We start from the raw sequence: 21712 nt of genomic DNA, 5'->3' as shown, positions 1-21712 counted from the left end.
ATGTGTCTCCCCCTAACTGTAGTCTTTTCCAGCTGGCAGGAAAAGTTTCTCAGCTGTCCTTGCATGCCCACAGCATGGAGCAGATATACTGGGCCAATCAGTTCAATCGGATTGAGTTAAGTCTGCTTATAGTTTGCTACTTTCTCTCCCCAAAAAGGATTCTGTGACCTAATTAACTCTGTCTTTCATCCAACTTTTCTGTACTCTGCTTGTCACAAAGACTGAAGTCCTTGAACAAGCCTTGGGCAGCCCTCCAGCATGTGGGCCGGTAAGACTGAATTACGAAAAGGGGTTTTGTTTCGGGTCAGGCTAGGGTTATGAAACACATCAGCCCATAAATGACCTGGCATTTCAGAGCTCCTACCCTTCAAAGTTCTGGCATGAAAACTATGCACTTAACAGAGTTCTTAAGAAACTCAAACCCATCTCCAAGAGGTGCTTGCACTTGGCTAGACACACCATCCTTAGGTAAGGGCTGCAAAAGCATTGGATTCCTTTCCACCTTTCATTTATTGTGGATTAAAATTTTATGATCTAGGGGAAAGAAGGGTGGAAAGGGCCCAAACTTTGTCACAAATTGTGACCTTGGCCAGATTAATCTCTGAGCCTGCTTTGACATCAAAACCGGTGATAATGCCTATATGTGGAGATTGGTTAGAGGATTAAATGAGAAGTGAAAATATCTAGCCTGTTTGTGGTCAAACTGCTTTCTGTGCCTTTAAGGCTTTTTTTGGGGGGGAGGGGAGAAAGTCGGAGTGAACTTTGCCACCAATAGAGAAGCCACTAGGTGAATTTTTAAGACATTATGAAAAATATCTCAGAATGGGGGGGAAGGGAGGGAGTCCACTTATGAAATATACCAAGATAAATATTTTCAACATCACATAATTTATGATACAAAAAGTAAATACAATTTTAACATCAACAGGACCAGCCTTTTATTTTACCCTTATTCTTGGCAGCCTGGAGGAGCATTAACAAAATCTACAATACAGGGCTAATTCACAGATTACAAAAGATGACTGTGAAAGCTGAGTGATTAATTTAAGGCTTCTCTCCAGAGGCCCTTCCCCAGCACCAGACTTGGGCTGAGAGGCCTGCACAGACACAATTTCTTGCTGCCAGTCAGGTGTCTCGGAACTGGCAAGGTCCGAAACAGGGATCTGGATGCTCTGAGCTCTGCATCCCAGCGGGCGTGAGACCACCAGCAGTCAAGCCCACCCTCCAACCTATCCCCCACGCCTCACAACCCTCCAGTTCCAGGACTCCGCCCCAGGTTCGCACAACTCTCCTCTGCCTCACTCAGCCCCTCCCCCCTCCCCACCGCTAGTCCTCCCGCGGGGTCAGCAAGAGGACGAGGTCCGGTCATTGCCCCGGAATAACCCCGTCCGGGAGCGAGCTCCAAGCGGGGAAGAGGCAAGCGCGCGCCCCACGAGGCCCCGCCCCATCGCCAGATGCAACGTAGTTTGAGTGCGTTGATTGGCGGGTGCAGCCGCGGGATGAATGGTGTGACCGCAGCAGGGGAGGGGCTGGTGGGCGACAGCATGGCACCGCCCATCCGTGCTCGAGCCCTAGATGGTCCCCGCGCCCTGCAAGGGGAGGAGGGGGCTGCTGGGCCGCCCGGTCCAGGGTGGGTGTAGGGGTGTAGCGGCCAGGAAGTGATGGGGGCCCGAGACTGGGGGGGTGGGAGCGACAGGGAGACTTAGGCTTAAGCAAGTTGCACCCAAGCCAGAGCATCCCTACTGGGTGTTCCAGCACTGAGTACAAAGATGGCTGGGCTCATCAGAGAGAGAGAGAGCTATGATTGGAATCCAGGTCTGGACACTCACGTCTGGAGACCCAGCATTTTTTCCATCCTTACACCAAGTACCCGTTTCTGACTTCACATTTCACATTCAGTCATTCGACAAATACGCGCATAGACTTTATGCCAGGCACACCAACTAAACAAGGCAGACTTGTTTGTGCAAGCCTGAAGTTTAAATAATGGGAGAGTCTGGGTACAAATAAGTGAAACAATTACTGATTGTGAGAAATGCTGTGAACTAAGTACAGGGGGGGGGTGTCCTCGAGTTACAACAGTCTCCACATACATTTGGAGTTTATAACGTTTACTCCCATAAAAACTTTAAAAATTTGTCACGTGAGTGTTGCACTTATGCCGTTAGCGTCGTTTTTGTCATCTTTTCTGTTACTGAGTACAGTGTACAGTACAGTATGTTTATGTGCTTTTCCCTTTTCTGTGGCTTAGTTGTGTTTTTATGTTCTAGATTATGATTTCACAACTGTTAGAATAGTTAAGTGACTTAGGCTAGGGTGTGTTTTGACTTACATCAACATTCGGGTTACGACAGTAAGAATGGAACTGTGTCGTAACCCGAGGACCCCCCTGTACAAACTAGGGGCTGAGGAAGGGGAAATAAAGAGGAGAGACCGCTTTTAGCCAGAGTGGTAGGAAAGACCAATCTGAAAAGGTGACATTTAAGTTGCAACCTGAAAAGGGGGAGAGGGGCAGTTTCTGGTAGCCGGTGTAACCTTGGCTAAGGCCCTGCTCCTTCAATCTCTTCTTCTCCCGTCCTCTACAACATCTGAATTCCCATAGCACGTTTTTTCTTTTGGCACCTCTTAAGACACATCACTTTTACCAAGTATTGTAGTTTTATTATCTCAATTCCTCACACATACCAGGTCCCCAAAGAATACTCACTAAATACATCCTTAGCATCCACTGACTTCCAGATATCCTGCTAGGTTTCCAGGATAATTTAAAAAATGAATAGAGCATTTATGAATGTTTCCTGAATATTAATTTTTTGTCTCTTTTATGCTTTTCCTATATACCCACTGTGACACCATTTATCCCTAGTCTTTGGGGATTTTTCTTGATTATATAACCACAACCCATCTTTCCAAGCTTTCATACTTTCCGAGCTTAGTTACTTCTTAATTGGCTTATCCAGTAAACTAATTGGGTACACCCATTAGTGAATGAAAGTACTGTACAATGCATTATTCTTCTTATATAATGTTCATATTTATGTTTGTGTTTTAATAGTAACCTGTAATGCCTTAATCTAAACTAATAAATGACATGAAAATTTGAAGCACTTGACTAGTTAGTCCCTGGAGAAAATGTTTATTGATGAGTTGGAAGTGACAGTCCCTTTCCAGTAAGCCTTCATTCAATGAAGCAGCAGCTGAATTTGTTTACAGAGTGGCCTGCCTTGATATCTACTGCCTCCTTTTGAAATTTGATAAGCTATCCCCATATGTGTAAATGTTTTACTGTGATAGGAGAAAATCATACGGGGAAAGACAAATACTTATAGCTGAAATATTGACACAGTTATCAAAATACTAGGCATAACTTGATTATTCTGACAAGTAAAATAAATAAACTATTTCAATTCTTCTGCTTCTGTTTTAAAAAGTTAAACTATTGATGCCATCTGTATTAGTTATCTATTGCTTCGTAACAAATTACCCCAAAACTTAGTAGCTCGAAACAACATGCTTTTCTTTATCTCAAAGTTTCTGTAGGTGAGGAACTGGGGGCATTGCTTACTTAACTGGGTTCTCTGCTTCAGGGTTTCTCAAAGACTGCAATAAAAACGTCCACTGGGCTGGTAGTCGTCTTAAAGCTTTGTTGGGGAAGTTCACTTCCCAGTTCACTCATGTGGTCTGGCAGGATTCAGTTCCTTGTGGGCTGCCAACTGGGGACCTCAGTTACTAGTTGTCTATTAGCCAGAGGCCACCCATAGTTTGTTATATGAGCATCTCTAACATGACACCTTGCTTGAAAGTATGCAAGCCAAGAAGCTATTCAGAATGCCAGTAAGATAGAAGCCACTTCCTGTCTAACCTAATCTTGGCAGAGTCATTCCATCATTTTTACCATGTTCTTTCTTTCCTTTAGGAGCAAGTCACTAGATTCAGCCCATGGGCATTAATATCACGTGCCAGAGATCACTTTCAGAAGCTGCTAACCATCTTATCAAAGCCTATTAAACTGATGAAATAAATTTGAGGCTCCAAAAGTCTTTCTTGCATATTCTGAAACAGTCTACTGTGCATTTAAAATCATTTTATTTTAACTTATTGAGGTGATATTGGTTAATAAAAGTATTCAAGTGTCAGGTGCACAATTCTACAATACATCATCTGTATACTGCATTGTGTGTTCAGCACCCCAAGTCAAGCATGCCTCCCTTAACAGCTATCCCGCCCTCTACCCAACCAGCCTGCTATGTCTTAATTTGCTTTATCATAAAGATAGTAAAATCTTTTGAGAGTCTAGTTCAATAAGTATTTATTAAATGCCTACTATATACTGGCATAGCACAATGCTAAAGGAGCAAAAATGAATGAGATATTTTCTGGCCTTGAGTTGGGGAAGAGAAGTGGAAACAAGTAAGTACAATATTAATATTATAAGTGCCCTGGCCAGATAGCTCAGTTGGTTAGACCATCATCCCAAAGTGCAGAGGTTGCCGGTTGGATCCCCAGTCAAGGCACATACAGGAACCGATTGATATTCCTGTTTCTCTCACTCTCGTTCTCTCTCTCCTACCCCTCCTCCTTCTATAAAATCAATAAAAAAAAGAAAAAATGTTATAAATGATAAAACAACATCTACATGGAGTACTCTAGTTATGAGGAGAATAGGAAAGAAACATTCTGTTCTTGTTCACATTCAGAGAAGTAAAAAGGGTGGTGGGAGATGAAAAGAATTGAAAAGATTAGATATAAATTAAGACTATGTAGAAGTTAATCTTGTTGATCAGCAAAATGCCAAAGTAATAACATATTGTACTTTTTATTTTACACACTTTAAACAGCCTAAAGTCAGTTCAATTTTATGCATCTAGGGCATTTATCTGATAGCTTTTTAAGTTTTTTACCTGAGTCCATTCCACTGAAATTCGTCTGATAGAGGGCAGTTTGTCATTTTATCATTCATATTAGAAGATAATACTGTAACGCTATTTAACTTGAAAGGGAATTGGCTGAGTGAACCTGACATTAGGGAATATATGAATTTGGGGGTGGGGGGAAGTGCTTCACAATCAGATGCCATGCAATATTTTGCAGAAGTAATTGAACTGCAACACACAGAGAATTTCCTGAGTCCTACAATACCACCTTCTCTCTCAGCAAAATGTGACCTTGAGATTGTACAAAGAAATTATACTACTAGTTTTTTTATATTACCAAGACATGTTAGAGCAGTCTAATATTGCAGGTGCACAAAAAGCAAGGCCTTGTATGACACATTATACATATAACTAAAACATCACAGGACCTAGAATGGCTAAATCACTAATATTTGGAGAGCTTGTTTTGTAAATGATAGAGTTAGCCAAAGTATATTCTGTATTGTATAATCAGCTCCAAAGTCATATAGAGCGCTTGTAGAATATTGATTAACAGAACACTGCTCAACAACAAAAACCGCATCACTGCCCTTTGCCAATTGCACGCAGGTTTTGGCCCGAAGTTGGTTATCATCTGCTTTGTCTACGTCCTAGAAATCTTTAGCTCTTTACTATGTTATAGAATGCAAAGCAATTATGAAATTAATCTTTCGATAATCAGCAAAGTAAAAGACACATTGACAATCTGTCCTGGTTTAACATCTTATCTTTAACATCGCTAAGCCTTGAAGAAGTTGAGAGCTGAGACCTGAGTTCAGTCTTAATTCTGCACTAACTGGCCTTGCAGCCTTGGGTATGCAACTTAACCCTGTCATCACAATGCGGTGCTGAAAGCAGAAACTGAGAATGCATTGAGAAAGGCCTTAGAAATTCATAAGTAACAAAGGAGAAAAAATTAGTACCAAATTTGATTCATCTTGAAGTAAGTATCATGACCGTTTCAATTTCAAGAGAAAGTGCTTATATTCGAGGTAACTGCAACATCTATAAAAGAGTAAGCTATCCCCAATTCATACCAGTTTAAGACAACGGTATTTTTTTCTTCATGATAACCATAATTATAGTCTTTCTTCCTTTGCTGCACTTTTACACTGTTAAATATTCTTTAGACCATGTCAATTTTTCAGATTTTATTACTTCAGAAAAGTGGCAGGCAAAACATATTATCTTGAATTTAATGGGGTAGAGAAAAATAATCCCCATAAATAATTATAAATTATTGTAGTTGGGTCTTTTCCTTCTCTTAGACTGAATTTGTGGTCAACTGGTTCTAGTCACAGCATATCTTACTGATTTGCATTTCAATTTTTCCATTTTTGTGTTCATTCATTTAGCCATTGAATAAATATTTATTAAACTTTTACCAGGTGCCAGGCAGTGTTCCAAGTGGTGGGGGTACAGTGGTAAATAAACTAAAGTGTGTGCCCTCAATGAGCTTATGTGAAAGGGGGAGAAAAACAAATGCTGAACGTAAACAAACCTATAGGATGTCGGGCAGTGATGACAGCTAAGGAGTTAAATAAAGCACAGTAAAGAATTCCAAAATGTAGGAGACAAGGAAGGAGACAAAGAAAATTCAAAGAAGGATCAAGGAGAACTTTCTAAGGTGATAACATTTATAGATCACAGTGAAACGTGGGTGCAGTAAGCCTTGGAGCTTTCTGGATTGATTATTCTATGCATTGGGAAAGATTAAGTACAAAGGCCCTGAAGCAAGTCGAGGGCGTGGTGTACCCAAGGAATAAGAAGGAGGCCTTTGTGGGTGGAAGACAGAGTAGCTTTAGAAGGTCAGAGAAATGATTAGGTGCTAAGTCACCAAGGACCTTATAGGCCCCTGTGAGGGTTTTAATTTGCACTCTTACTGATATGAGAGGTTGATAGATGGTTTTAAACAAACAAGTGACATGATCTGGCTTTGGTTGTAAGAGGATCACTCTGGCTGCTGGATTGGAAATAGACTGTAGGAGGCAAAGGCAGAAATAAAGATCCAGTTAGAGGGTTATTACAAAATTCTGGACAACTGAGAGTGACTTAAACTCGTGGTTTGGTACATACTGTAAAAAGTAAACAGATTCTGATGTTTTGAAGATTGAGCAGACAGGACTTTGCTGATGCATGGATGAAGGACATGACAGAGAGAGGGGAGTCAAACATAAGTCTAAGGTGTTCGGCTTGAGAAACTGGATGAATGGAGCTGTCATTTCCAGAGCTGGGAAGGACATGAAAGGAGCAGGTGTGGGGGGAAACAAATCAAGAGTTTCTTATTATTCTCAACTTAAGATGCCTTTTTGACATCCAAGAGGATAAGTCATTAATAGTTAAGTATAGTATATAAGTCTGGAATTCAGGAGAAGTTCATGCTGGAGAAATACGCGTGGGAATGAGCAGAATATGGACAGAATGCAAAGCCATTAAAGTGGGAGACAATATCACCTAGGAAGTAGGTGTAAGAAGAGAGCACTGAGGACAAAGATTCCCTTTACAGTCCACTTGCTCCCGGATAGCGAACTGAAGATGAAGGAAAGATTAGAGAAATACATACCGTATTTCCCCATGTAAAAGACACACCCTTCTTCAAAAACTTTGAGGATCTAAAAACCGGGTGTGTCTTATACAGTGGTTGTAGATACTTTTACTTGCATTTCCCGCTTTTTTGTGCTTGTTTTTGTGTTCATTGTTGAAGACAGTGCTTTGTCATCAGACACAGATGAGGACAAGCTAATGGATGGGAGTTTTGACAGTGATGAGGAGTTGTATGAATTTTATGATGAATAAAACTTGAGTTCAGCCTGACCAGGCTGTGGTGCAGTGAATAGAGCATTGGACTGAGACACGGAGGACACAGGTTCAAAACCCTGAGGTCGCTGGCTTGAGCACGGACTCGTCTGGTTTGAGCAAAGCTCACCAGCTTGATCCCAAGGTCACTGGCTTGAGCAAGGGGTCACTCGGTCTGCTGTAGCTCCCTGGTCTGGGCACATATGAGAAAGCAATCAATGAACAATTAAGGAACCACAACGAAGAATTGATGCTTCTCATCTCTCTCCCTTCCTGTCTGTCCCTCTCTCTGTCTCTCTCTGTCTCTGTCACACACACACACACACACACACACACACACACAAACTTAATTAAGTTCAATAACTTTATATAATACATATTTTTTTCAAATTTCAAACCCCCAAATTAAGGTGCATCTTATAAATGGGGAAATACGGTAGTTCAAATTGTTCAATCACTCAGCCGATATTTACGATCACCCACTGTTTGGCAGAGGTTCTGCTAGCCATCGAGAAAACAGTATGGCAGACAAGGCATGTGCGGTGCCCTCAGGTACACTTCCACGAAAATGAACACTGAGGGCCGGAAAAGAGCTTAGCCTCAGTACACGTTATTGAATAGCAACGAAGAGGAGTAGCAGCAAGTCACAATGGGAGTGTGGAATTAACTCCAAGGTCTGAGGGGGAAAGGTAATTAACACCTTTACTCTCTATCTGCCTCCAGCAAAGACAAGCCAGGCCAATGGGAACCCCTGGTAAAAAGATAACCAAAAATACAAACTAGAAAAGAGGGAAAAAAGCAAGATCACAGGGAAGAAAAAAAAAAGTAGAAACCACTGGTGACTACATAGTGGCATCCTTAGCATAAACAAGCGTACATTTGGCCTATATTTTAGTCAACTTTCCAATGTCCAGAGATAAACACAGGCTTGTTGTATCTTATCATAAGAGGCAGGTTTCATCATGTCACACAAATACTTCTAAGGACATATAGTATGTCATCCTTAAATAAAACAAGTCTCACTAATTAGAATTTTATACTAATGAAGCTTTTGATTGCATTTCTTTAAAGAATAATAAAGAATTGTATTTATTTATTGATTTTAGAGAGCAAGAAAAGAGAGAGAGAGAAAGAGAAACATCAATCTGCTGATAGTATTTCCTAATCCACCTACAGATGCAATAGCAATAGATTTCTCAGGATGCAGTGCACAGTCACGCCCACAAAGACTTTTAGAAGGTGATGTGTTTCAAGATCAGCACAAGAATATTTCACACTTACTTGTGTCTGTAGCAAATGTTAAAAATACAAACTAATTTGGGAGGACGAATAAAAGCCACAGAAACAAAAAAATTCCCAGGATGTTGAATACTTTCCTTCTCAAGAGCAGTATTGAGGCAATCTTCTTTAAAAAATGCACTTGGGCCCTGGCCGGTTGGCTCAGCAGTAGAGCGTCGGCCTGGCGTGCGGGGGACCCGGGTTCGATTCCCGGCCAGGGCACATAGGAGAAGCACCCATTTGCTTCTCCACTCCCCCCCCCCCCACCTGCTTCCTCTCTGTCTCTCTCTTCCCCTCCCGCAGCCGAGGCTCCATTGGAGCAAGGATGGCCCGGGCGCTGGGGATGGCTCCTTGGCCTCTGCCCCAGGCGCTAGAGTGGGTCTGGTTGCGGCAGAGCGACGCCCCAGAGGGGCAGAGCATCGCCCCCTGGTGGGCAGAACCTCGCCCCTGGTGGGCGTGCCGGGTGGATCCCGGTCGGGTGCATGCGGGAGTCTGTCTGACTGTCTCTCCCCGTTTCCAGCTTCAGAAAAAAATACAAAAAAAAAAAAATAAATAAATAAAAAAATAAAAAATGTACTTGGGTGTGTGGTGGGAGGGGATTTGAGACCACCGATGAAAACTAAGAGAAGGAAAAATGCTACCCACTTTAAATAAAAGCAGCAGGAGGAAAAGAAGTAGGAAGAAAGTAGTAACTACTTAATGAAGATGATTCAACAGTTACTTCTAGGGGATACTACCATATAGATGTTATTAAAGAAAGAGGCAAGAGTTTTAGGGTTTTGTTACTGCACGTTCTTGGGTTCATTTTTAATAGGTTGAATATAAGAACTGGAATGGCGCCAGCACAGTGTCTAGAACCCAGAAGGCCAAGAATCTGATTGTGATGCTAATTAAAACACTTCCCATGAACAGTGGCATTGAATCCTGGGCACTCTTTTGATTTATTTTGAGTTGAGGAGCCTGACCTGTGGTGGCATAGTGGATAGAGCATCGACCCGGAATGCTGAGGTCACCGGTTTGAAATCCTGGGCTTGTCCAGTCGAGGCATATATGGGAGTTGATGCTTCCTGCTCTTCTCTGCTTCTCTCTCTCTCTCCTCTCTAAAGTGAATAAAATCTTAAAAAAATAAAATTTTTTAAAAAGTTGAGGAGTCATTTCAGTTCTTGTGCTTTGCTTGCAGGTTTATCCATGAATGTAATGGTGCTACGATAGGGAGCGATTCATCCAGTGGTCATGATTAGTTTACAGTGTTGGGTGTAAGATGAGGTGTGTATGTGGGAAATTCCTCCTAACATATATGTATTGGGAAGCCCAAGTCTTTTTGGGGAGGGGGGAAAGAATAAGAATATGACTTTACTAACTTAGATTTCCAAGGAGTCAATAGTCCTGGGACATGATTATCTGACAGAGGGTTGAAATTCTAGAGCACAAATGGAAGCTCCAGGGTGATGATGGTAATGTTGAGAGGGAGTAAGAGTTGACTCATTCAAAACATATTTACTAAGCTGTCATTATACACAGTGACGGTACTGAGATCTGCAGATAAATAACAAGCAGAATTCAACATTCCCCCTCCAGTGGAGTTTATGATCTAAAGCAGTAGTCTTTAGCCTGACCAAGCGGTGGCACAGTGGATAAAGTGTCAGACTGGGACACTGAGGACCCAGGTTTGAAACAACAAGGTTGCTGGGAGGGTGAGCTCATGTGGCTAGAGCGCAAGCTCAACAGATTGAGCATGGGGTCACAGGCTTGAGCGTAGGAACGTAGATATGAGCCCTTCAGCCCAAAGGTTGCTGGCTTGAGCCCAAGGTCACTGCTCGAGCAAGGGGTCACTGGCTCAGCTGGAGCCCCCTGGTCAAGACACGTATGAGAAAGCAATCAATGAACAACTAAAGTGCCACATAGAGTTGATGTTTCTCATCTCTCTCCCTTTCTGTCTGTCTGTCCCTGTCTGTACCTCCTCCCGCTAAGATTAAGCAAATAAAAAAATAAAGCAGTAATTTTTAAAGTGGGGATACAAGTATCCTATGGATTCAGCAAGAGGTATAGTCAGGAAACAACAACAGTGCAGAGTAAAAAATGCGATAATGGAAATGAAAAGGCATCCTTTGTGGGACAGGAATAAGATATTAGAACTTTATTTTAAAATAAGAAAAAATTTGAAATTTAGTGTATGCCTTGACAGTTATATAAGTCAGCAATTTTCAGCCTTACTCATCTCATGGCACATATAAACTAAATTCTGTGGCACACCAAATATATATATTTTATATATATTGCCAATCTGATTGGTTTACAAAAAATAATAATAGTAATTACCTACTCTATTTACTCCAAAATGACTTTTAAAAAAAGCAAGTGCCTATACTTGTATATAAGGGTTTCTGATACCAAGAATTAACTGAGCAGATGCAACCTTATTATGCAACGTGACCAAAAAGATGTCTGTTATATGACCTACATATTTATGGCTCAAGACAGGGCATTCACAGCCCAGCTATTGCTGAGTTGGCGACTGTCATTATTTTATTTGACAATCTAAGAGAAAAGATGTCAGTGCCCCTGACTGAATAGTCAGGTATTGCATCTTTTAGAAATTCTTACATCACACAGGTTAAAAATCACTAATATAAGTCCACAATTTGAAATATAGATATTTTTAGTTACATGGATTTAAACATTTTAATAGATGAGCACAATAAAACAATTGAGCGTGACATAAAACTTGAGATTTTTGGAATATCAAGTTAAATTTGAAACTTTTAAAACCTGGACAGACAGAACTTGGAAAGGGTGACACAGTTGAACCAGCTCAGGTCTTGGGCTGCTGGCAGAAGAGTGAAGATACCTTTTCTAAACTCTTCTATTCCTCTAGTATGTTTTCCACATGTCCCTTGACAAAAAATTCTCAATCTGTGTATCTTGGCTTCCACTGTAGCATTTACAACTCTGCACAGTAGTTGTTTCTGACTACCTTTTTACACGTGGAGGGTGTTTTTGAAATTTTTTTATTCCTAACACCTAAGCATAGTATCCAACAAACTGAAGTAATTCAGTCTTTGGAGCAACTGACTGTTAAAAAACTCATTTGTATATGTTTAAATTACCTAATTTGTATACAGTTTGTAAACCTACTTTCCTACTTCAAAGGTCCAGTGCCTGGAACACAGCTGGCACATGATAAACATTACATTGTAAATGTAAAAGAATAAATTTGGCTACATTAAATGGTTAACTAAATTGGACCCAAGGACATGGAGTAGTAGAAATACAGCAAGAGGGCACATAAGAAAGACAATTTCTGGGGGTTGCTATGGGGAAAGCATAGGATTCGAAGACGATGAAACCTCAAATCATTCAAATATCAATGAAAAACAGAAAGAATCTTCTATTTGTGCCCTGAGCACAAAGCATTTTCTCTTAAGTGCTTAAATTTGTACAGCTGAAAAGATGTCACTTACTCCACCACCGTTCCTCCTTTTACAAGCCTTTGGAATAATTTCTGGAGTAGAAATAGCGTTGGTAGTGACCTCCAAGGAAAAATCAGAATCCCCAAGAAAACCACGGTAAATCTATCAAAAGGGAGTGAAAGTATAAACATCAGTTCTGAGCGGTTTTTGTCACTGCTTTATCTTGTATAACTGCAGACCTTCGTTCCGGGGGTCTCCGTAGGAATTTAACCCTTTGAGTTAAGACCAAGGAGAACTAGGTCCCTTTCAGAACCCTAGAGAGGGCGGCTACGAGAGCTGACTTCAAGCGGTCTAAACACGACCACGCAACCCTGCCACGCCTGGCACAGAGAGAGTTCAGGGCATCGGGAACTTCACTGCCGCTATTGCGCAGGCTCTGGGCTCCACGCAGGCTTATTAGGAAGAAAGGAGCTAAAATTGCCCAGAGACACATGAACCAGAGAGGACCGACCCCGGGCCTGGGCTCCCCACCGCATCGGATTCTGAAATTTACAATCACGAAAGTTCTATTGTCTCGCGATTGGCTCCGAAGCTGCATGACATCATAGCACTTGATTCATCCTTGGGATCCCGATTGGCTGGCCGCGCCATTGTGACGTCACGGTCAGCCCACGTTCTGATTGTAGATAGCCGGCGCCTTCCTCTTCCCATCGCGGCGGTTCCTGGCTACCGTAGCCTCCCTACCACGTCCTCCTCGGCTCCGGCTGGCCCCCGGCGCCCCTGCCGCCGCCTCGCCGCTTCTCCACGCCGCTGCTGCCCCTCGGGCTAAGGGAGGTAAGCCGTCAGCTCCAGGAAACTTCGCCTGGGGCCGCCTCTCGGCCATGACACTCGCCCGAGCGTGCGGCCGGGACGAGAGGGCTGCGAACCGCCGTTAGGTCCGGAACCCGGTGCGGAGCAGTCGCTGCCAGCGCGGCCCGCGATCCGCGATCCGCCCGCGTGGCTTAGGCGCCCCGGCGGCCCGCGGCCGTCAGCCCGGCGGGCTTCAAGGGTCCCAACCCGGCTCCCCTGGACGGACGGCGGGCGCGGAAAGAGCTGTGCGGGCGCGAAGTGGCTCGTCCGGGGCGCCTCGGGAGTTTCCACCGGGATGCCGGCTCACCTGTTCTGCTCGTGGAAGCAGCAGGCGGGCTGTTTTGCCCGCTGACAGGCGCCGCGGGCACACACGCTGTGCCCAGACCCGAGGCAGGATGGATGGGGTTGTGCGCTCGGATCCGCCCGCTCGCGACGAGCTCGCGGGTGGGAGGTCCAGGGAGGCGCCTTCTGAACTAGAGCGCTTTCTCTGGGGAGAACAGAACCTGGGTGAGTTCGGAGAGCTTTCGGGGATCGTGGGTCCGGTCGGCAACAAGAATCAGGGCGCGCCCGCCTTCGTCCCGCGCGGAGCCGGCGGCTCGGGCACCCTCTGTCTCGCTTCTGCCGCCACCCCCCACCCCCCGTCCCCAGAGGGAAGCCTGCTAGCCCCGGACCACTGCGGTGTTTATTAAAACCAGACAACTTGCCGGAGGTACTCTGGGAGGGATGAGGCGAGTGCGAAAGCTAGAGGGCGGGGACTCGAGGGGGACCCGGCGGCCCTTGAAGGAGTCCGGGCGCGGAGAGGCGGGAGCGGCTGGCGGGGAGGGAGGCGCGCGGCCCGGGAGGGGCTCTGGGCTGGGGGAAGAAGCGCTTGGGTCGCGTCTGTTGGGAATTGTAAGAAAAAGTGCTCTTTACAGTTTCCGTGCCAGTAATACTCCCCCAGTCCACCCGCCTGCCTTGGGGTGGAGGTAGTCATGTTTGGAGCAAACGAGTTGTTTTTTCAAACTGTGTCTCGAAACCGTTCCGTGTTCTTGCATTTTGAGGGTGGTGTTTTCTCCACGATTGTTGTTAAGGTGACGGTCTCCTAGCTTCTTGCTTGCAATTTTAAAGAATGCATTTGACCAGGTTTGGGGTGGGGGTACGTATGGATGAATCCTGTGCATGACTTAATAGCTGGGCTGGGGAACCGAGGGGTGCGGGCGGGGGAATTGAGTGGAGCCTTTATTCTTTAATAGCGGACCCGTGGCAGGAAGTGCTTTACAGGGTTGTATGGAAGAGCTAATGTTGTTTGTTAGGCTTTGTAACTTGTTCCCCTGCTTGGTAGATATAACCTGTTGGTTTGCACTTGTTTTGCCTACACATCTCAGCTAACAGCATTTGGTGAAGAACATACAAATACAGACACAATTAATTGGTTCTGCATTCTATGACAGTGGAAAAACACTTTTACTTTCTTCTGCTCTAGGGGACAAGTGAGTCACTTTTTTAGTCAGTTTAGATGCTGCCTGGGATTCTCCAGGAATACTCTGCACTTAAAAGAGAAATGTCACTCATGTCCCTTTGATATTCCTACCCTAGATTATAACTTCTCAATGCGGGGGAACTTTCTGTGTTTCTCTCTCTCTCTCTCTCTCTCTTTCTGGATTTTCCTTTTCCATTTCTAACTGAAGACACAAGAGGACATGTTGATGGTACTAGATGGCTAATTTTACAGATTATAGAGTAGAACTTTGCTGAAAAGTTAAAGTAGAAAACATATCTTAAAATTTGTCTGGTCCTGGCTGGTTAGCTCAGTTGGTTAGACTTAGAGCATCCTCCAGAAAGGACAAGGTTGTGGAGTTCCATCACAGGAAACAACTGATGAATGAACCACTGAATGGAACAACTAATGAATGCTTCCTTTCCTCCCCTTTCTCTCCCTTCATTGCTCTGTCTAAAATCAATCAAATAAAAAAATGAAGCCCTGGCTGGATAGCTCTGTTGGTTACGGCTTCGTCTGGAAGCACAAAGCTTGCTGGTTCCATCCCCAGTCCTGGCACATACAAAAACAGCTTGATGTTCCTGTCTCTCTCTAAATTTAAAAAAGAAAACCTGATTGTCTTTAAGAACAATACCTCATCATTTAAAATAGTGCCCCCACCCCCTTGACTCAGTTTCTTTTTTTGTCTCTAAATGGGGGGTTTTATGTTACAGAATTGTTATGTGGATTTCAAGAGAGGATACCAGTTAAAGAACCCAACTTGGGTCTACCAGATGTTTTATTTTTCTTCTTGGGGAAGGGGAAGTGAGGTTGCAGTGGTCGGCAAACTCATCAGTCAGCAGAGCCAAATATCAACAGTACAACGATTGAAATTTCTTTTGAGAGCCAAATTTTTTACACTTAAACTATATAGGTAGGTACATTCCTTATCGAGGTAGCACCCACACATGGTATTTTGTGGAAGAGCCGCACTCAAGGGGCCAAAGAGCCGTATGTGGCTCAGGAGCTGTGGTTTGCTGACCAGGGGAGGGAATGTGGCCAACAGTGAAACCTGAGAATCTCAAATAGCTGGAAAAATATTCAAAACTAGGTTTTCACAAACATTAATTGAAAATGAGGTAAGTTATCTCATTCCCTGAGACCAGCAGAGTTTTTGTTTTTAGGTTAGAGCCCTCAATTTCTGGATGTTCCTTCGCAGGGATCTTTCTGGGATTTTGGTTTCACTACCTCCTCGTTTCCTCTCAGCATAATTAGCGGTTGTCCTCTTGCTGCTCTTGGTGAGTATATCAATCCTCGGGTGTCTTATTTCCCACTTGAATTATACGAATCACAGTAAACCTGGTTCCTTTCTTTAGGGTAGCTCCGATGCCTGATGCCTACGCAGACATAGAGGGTGTGAGTAATGGTTTCACTTCGTTCTTACTCCACTACATCCTTTCTCTCCCCTGAGACATACTGTAATTATTTTGAACTTGAACTCCTTGTCTGTTGCCTCTCAACTGTTCTGTTCCTGATGGGATAATCGTTCCATTAGTTACCCATAAATCTTTTTTTGTTCTTTTTTTACAGAGGGTTATAATAACCACGATTTCTTTCTTTTTATTAATTTTACAGAGAGAGGCAGAGGATGGAGAGTGAGAAGTATCAACTCATAGTTGCTTCACTCTAGCTGTTCATTGCTTGCTTGTTGTATGTGTCTTGACCTGGCAAGCCCAGGGTTTTGAACCAGGGACCTCAGCATTCCAGATCGATACTTTATCTTCTGTGCCACCACAGGCCAGGCTCCCATAACTAAGTCTTTGCATACATTCAGTTTCAGATTTATTTATTTTTTTTACAGAGACAGAGAGAGAGTCAGAGAGAGGGATAGCTAGGGACAGCCAGGAACAGAGAGAGATAAGAAGCATCAATCATCAGTTTTTCCTTATGGCACCTTAGTTGTTCATTGATTGCTTTCTCATATGTGCCTTGACCATGAGCCTTCAGCAGACCAAGTAACCTCTTGCTCAAGCCAGTGACTTTGAGTCCAAGCTGGTGAGCTTTGATCAAACCAGATGAGCCTGCGCTCAAGCTGGAGACCTCAGGGTCTCGAACCTGGGTCCTCTGCATCCCAGTCTGACGCTCTATCCACTGTGCCACCTCCAGGTCAGGCTCAGATATTTTTGATGTTAGTACCTTTCTGTAAATAGTTGCTTTCCACACATAATTCTTACGCCATCCTATGAGAAGTATTATCCTTACCTCCTTTTTTAAAGAAAGAGAACTAAGGCCTAGGCGTGCCAAGTGATTTTTCCAGATTCACATAGCTCTGTCTCTTGTATCATACCTGCTCCTTTGTCTATCCTTGCACTGCTGAGATTTCTTTAGTGGGCTCTGAGATTTCTTTAGTGCCATTTATGTAACTCTGTAACTTAAAAACTTAACCTCATGTTTAAAGGCCCATTTTCAAGCCATCCAAGATTAATTACTTGTTATCTTTCAAATCTGTCTAAAATTTCTTTCTTTTAGCCCATATTTGATTCATTCTTTTTATTAATTCATTGACTTGTTAGTTATTGAATGTGGGGTGTGTGTGTGTGTGTGAGAGAGAGAGAGAGAGAGAGAGAGAGATGACAGCAGAGGTTATATACAAAGTTGAATGATAAAGTTCCTGTCTGCAAAGGGCTCCCTGAATTAGCTTACACTTTGATCCTTTCATACCCATCCTCAGTCTGCACCTTGGACTGAAAGGCAGTCAGAAACAGATGGCAGAGGACTTGTCTAACTGTATCTGGGTAAGCTTTATGGCAGAGCTGACCATATTAGACTTATCAGTGCCTAGTACTCTGGAATTGGTTAGGGTGCTTGTGGTGCAGGAGACAGAAAACCCAACTCAGTTGGCCTTAAATGACCGCCTGACCCGAAAAGTTTGATGGCTGAACTTTTTTAAATTGGATTTTAGTGAGAGAGAGAGAGAGAGAGAGAAAGGTAGAGAGAGAAATATCAGTTGGTTCCACTTATTTATGCATTCATTGGTTGGTTTTTGTATGTGCCCTGACTGGGGATCAATCTTGCCACATTGGCATATCAGGACGATGCTCTATCCAGCTGAGGCCAAGGCTTTGATGGCAGAACTTCTGCTGTTTCTCCGAAGTGCTCTCGGATGTTATTATTTCCGTAGTCTGATTTGGCAAGATGACTGCCAGCAAACAGTTTGGACCGTCCTGTTAGCATATTCTCAGGTGGGAAGTTTCCTTTCCTCCACCTTCCAGTGAGGGTTCTTGGCCCCTTGTTTACTTGAAGTAATAACTAGAACAGTATATATAAATCTGATCACCTGGGGCCCATCCCCTAACTGAGGAAGTAGATTTAATCTCATCTCACCTACCTAGCTGTTACTAGATCTTTAGGAAGTGCCTGCGTGGACATGGGGAAGGGAGCCACAGGGGTGGATCTAGGAGCCTCCAAGGATGTTAGCAGTAAAGAGATGATTGGGTTAAACTTAATAGACTTGAAACTGACATTTGAATTTAGGCCTACATTTCATGGAGCGATCTTAATATACAGAGATAGTAGCACAGGCATTCTATCAGAGGGGGTTTGGAGAGCAAAGGTGTAGAGTTAGTGAACAGAACCCAAGTAGCCTGGGGGCTGAAGCTGATAGAGAGGGTAGATGTGGAAGAAAACGTTAGAAAGGCAGGTTGTTAATAATAATGGCTAACTTTTATTGAGCTATTATGTGTCAAATCTGGCACTCAGCACTTTTTACATGGATTTATCTTAACTACTAACAATTGGTACTGTGAGCATTCAACTCTACAGGTGAGGAAATGAGGCTCAGAGAAATTTAGGCATTTGCCCAAGGTCACAAAGCATTCCAGCCAGGTTGTTGTGCCTCCTAGCCTGCTCTCTCTCCAGAGGTGTTTGTTTGGTAACGGCACCCTTGAAGCTTTTGAGCTAGAAGGAGCGCATTATGCATCCTGTGCTCCAGGAATATAAGTCTTGTCAGAGTGTGTAGGATGGATTGTGTGTACAGAGGCTGAGAATGCGGAGCTGGGTTGGGAGGCTGTTAGAGGAGGCCAGGGCTGTGGTTAAGCCCTTCCCGGAGCCATGGCCATGAACACAGGTTGGAGAGAGCTGATTGACCCAGCTTTGTGACAGGTTAAGATACCATGACTTGGAAACCAATTGGATTCAACTAATAAATTGCTGGAACTATGAGTTAATGCTTCTCATTTCTCCCCCTTCCGATCTGTCTGTCTATCCTATTTAAAAAAATGCTAATGGGCATTCTTAAGACTAGATGGTAGAAGAATCATGCTATCGTAAGGGGAGAAGGAGGAAGCTTTAATCAGGTGGAAATACCTAACAGTCCCAATACGGGTCCCCACGAACCATTTCTTCCCCTGGAAGAAAGAAACGTCAAGTTCCTCCTCTTGGCCAGCGGTCTCTCAGCTGCCTTGTTGTTGCCCTTCTGCGAGTACGTGTTCCCACCACATTTCGTCCATTTTCAGACTCAGCTTTTCACATTTTAACATCTGGGTAGAGCTGCAGCTTATAATCAGTGGCATATTAAAATCACTGCAAGCATTTTCACATTTTAATATTAAAGTAATGAGGATGCTTTCCACCTTTTGATAAAGTGTCGGTGGTGAGAAACGGCAGATCCCAGGATTCTAAAGTTCACGCAGCCTGTTGCTGGTGGAGTCAAGAGCAAAAACCTAGGCTTCTGGCTGCCATCAGCTGGTTACCTCAACTCACCTAACAGATATTTAAATAAATGTTGCCTCATGATACAGGATTATAATAAAGCGTATGCATAGTTCTTTGTCTATTACAATTGAGGTAATTTGAGAGGGTTGGGAGGCATAGTTGTTTAAGGTAGGATGTCTCACCCTTTTATAGAAGCTAGCTGCTATGGCATCTTGTCCTAACTTGCCACCAACTGTAAGAAAATCAATTCTGGGCAATGGCCTCTCTTTCTTTAAAAATAAAAGATTAAACTGAGGTGATTTCCAAGTCCCTTTCAGAACTAAGTTCTTCAGTTTCCCTTTTGCCAAGAACAAATCTTTTGTTTATGTTTGACCAATGAAAGTTGAAATCATTTAGGTCTTAGAAAAGTAGATGTTAGAACTCAGTGATGGAAATTACAGTTTTCTCTTTAAGTGGTTAAACATAACCTCGCGAGATGTTTTGGCCTTTGATTAGGAAAGTAACCTGACATAATTTTGAGTTTCTGTGATAAGAACTCGGCCTCCCCTCACACACACCTCCAACCCCAACTTCAGCCTATAAATGCTGCAAGCAGTTTGCTTCCTTCTGGGCTGCCGCCGACATGTTCCTTCCATGGGAACATTTCTATTTGACTTGTTGGCTTTCACTTTTAGAGTCATGTGGTGCTTGGATTTAAACTATTCATGCTTGGTGAGTGTCCAGAAAGACAGAATCCCCCCCCTCCCCCCCTCTTTCCCTCCATTACTGTTTCAAGGACAGTTGTGTGTAATGTTTTCATATTCCTCATATCCTCATATAGACTTTGGTCTTCTTGCTGACTGAGATTTATGAAATGTATAGTTTATTTGTTTTAGGATTTTTCGTGCTGGTTCTGTCACACTTCCTCTGGTTAGGAGAATAGCCATTTTCCTGAAGCATACCTGCAATAACTGATCCTGTACTGGGTTAGCGGCCTCCTGTGAGCGGGTGCTGGTGACAGGTCCACCTCCGCTAAGGTGCACCTCTGCCCCTTCCACCCTGTCAGGACGAGTCTCCGCTAAGGTGCACCTCTGCCCCTTCCACCCTGTCAGGACGAGTCTCCGCTAAGGTGCACCTCTGCCCCTTCCTTCCCGGTTGTCGGCCTCCCACCCTGTCAGGACGAGTCTCTGCTAAGGTGCACCTCTGCCCCTTCCACCCTGTCAGGACGAGTCTCCGCTAAGGTGCACCTCTGCCCCTTCCTTCCCGGTTGTCGGCCTTCCACCCTGTCAGGACGAGTCTCTGCTAAGGTGCACCTCTGCCCCTTCCTTCCCGGTTGTCGGCCTTCCATCCTGTCAGGACGAGTCTCTGCTAAGCCCGTACTGAACAGACCTCGTCAGGTCAGGCCGGAGAGTGCCGCTTGGCTCTTGATTCTGTCTGCGTTATTCTGAACCCCACGGTCCCTGACCCCCTTTGTCTTGGCACGGCAAGTGCTATTACAAAGTATAAATAATTGTTAGGAATTTCTCTTTCCCCAAAGAATAATTCTCACGGTACCAAATTCAATAATTACTCATTTGCTTCCCTGCGAGTTTGGCAGTGTGGTGTCTCTCCCTAGGGGTAGTGTTCAGTGTACATCTGCTTTGTTCTTTGGCAGAAGAGTTAAATAATATTAAAAATTTTTTTAATTCATTGAGTTTAGAGGAAGTGGGGCGAGAGAGAGAGAGAGAGAGACATCAACTTCTTGTTCCACTTAACTATGCATTCATTGATTGACTCTTGTATGTGCCCTGACTGGGGATCAAACCTCCAACCTTAGCATATCAGGATAATGCTCTAACCAACTGAGCTCTCCAGCCAGGGTGGGTAAATGCCTTTAATATTTAAAGAAGTTTCTGACACCTCCATCTGCCCAGTTTGTGAGCTGATATACACCTCTATGAAAATTTGAGTGTACTTTTTATACAACTTCTGAAAATTTACCACTACTATAAATCTGAGGTACATTGATAAGAGCACCTACTGTTGCTTTAAAAAAAAATAAGCAAAGCTGTAGGAAGTAGATTGAAGAAAATACCTTTCAGTTTAGCAGTTACACATCTGGGCAGGGTTCCAGCTCTGCCACTTATGTGTGTATCAGCTTTGGCAGTAAGAGGCTCCACTTCTTTGAGACTTCTGTGTAGAACCTCGAGGTGACTATTCCTGTGCCTGCTTTGGAGGGTACTCAGACGGTCTGTGTTATACATGAAAGTTAAATAAGGGACTGACTTAATTTGATGATCATGGTTAACAGTGAACATCCCTCTGTTACATAGGATGTT

The 21712-nt window shown here is 43.6% G+C and overlaps 1 protein-coding gene across 2 annotated transcripts in view; it reads left to right on the top strand.

The window, feature by feature from the left end:
* Positions 1 to 12942: 12942 nt before the first annotated feature.
* The window catches only part of ELOVL5 (ELOVL fatty acid elongase 5), a 97902-nt gene continuing 89132 nt past the window's right edge, over positions 12943 to 21712 (top strand). Inside the window, exon 1 of one of the 2 annotated variants that reach the window (XM_066252661.1) lies at positions 12943 to 13231. The gene's annotated coding sequence lies outside the window, so the exon portion shown is untranslated. Of the gene's footprint in view, positions 13232 to 13734; positions 13754 to 21712 lie in introns of those variants that run through there. The other variant, XM_066252657.1, reaches the window with a different exon arrangement.

Source organism: Saccopteryx bilineata, chromosome 1 (genome assembly GCF_036850765.1).
Source record: "Saccopteryx bilineata isolate mSacBil1 chromosome 1, mSacBil1_pri_phased_curated, whole genome shotgun sequence".
In the NCBI taxonomy this organism is placed as follows: Eukaryota; Metazoa; Chordata; class Mammalia; order Chiroptera; family Emballonuridae; genus Saccopteryx; species Saccopteryx bilineata.
Note: the sequence above shows the minus strand (reverse complement) of the source record. Positions and strands in the feature narration are given on the sequence as shown.